Raw genomic sequence first — 445 nt, 5'->3', positions numbered from 1 at the left:
CAAATGTTAAAATTAAATTGTGATGATGGTTGCACAACTCCATGAATACTAAATATTATTGTTTGTATACCAAAAACCACTGGGTTGTGTGCTTTCAATGGTAAAATATATGTTTAAAAAAATCTATGAATCCACACTGGTATACAAAAATGAATAGATAAATGATGGAGGGAGAAGAAAAACCCTTATAGTTGAGTGCCAAACAATAAATATAAAAGAAATGATGGAATTAGAAAAATCACCACTTGGCAACCATTTTAGTCTAAAGTGGTTCCGACACAAATCATCCGAGGATGTTAAAACTAGAAAGTGAGAGTTTGCGAAGTAACAGAGTATTTACATAGTTTCAAAGTATCTCCCTACAGATACTTATCAGTGGCAAATAGTAAAAACGGTAAGTTTTGCTACTACTAACAAAAGCAACAGTGGAGAAAGCTGGCAGACA

The sequence above is a fragment of the Equus quagga genome, unplaced genomic scaffold (genome assembly GCF_021613505.1).
Source record: "Equus quagga isolate Etosha38 unplaced genomic scaffold, UCLA_HA_Equagga_1.0 HiC_scaffold_742_RagTag, whole genome shotgun sequence".
Taxonomy (NCBI): Eukaryota; Metazoa; Chordata; class Mammalia; order Perissodactyla; family Equidae; genus Equus; species Equus quagga.
This window is presented reverse-complemented; position numbering follows the sequence as displayed.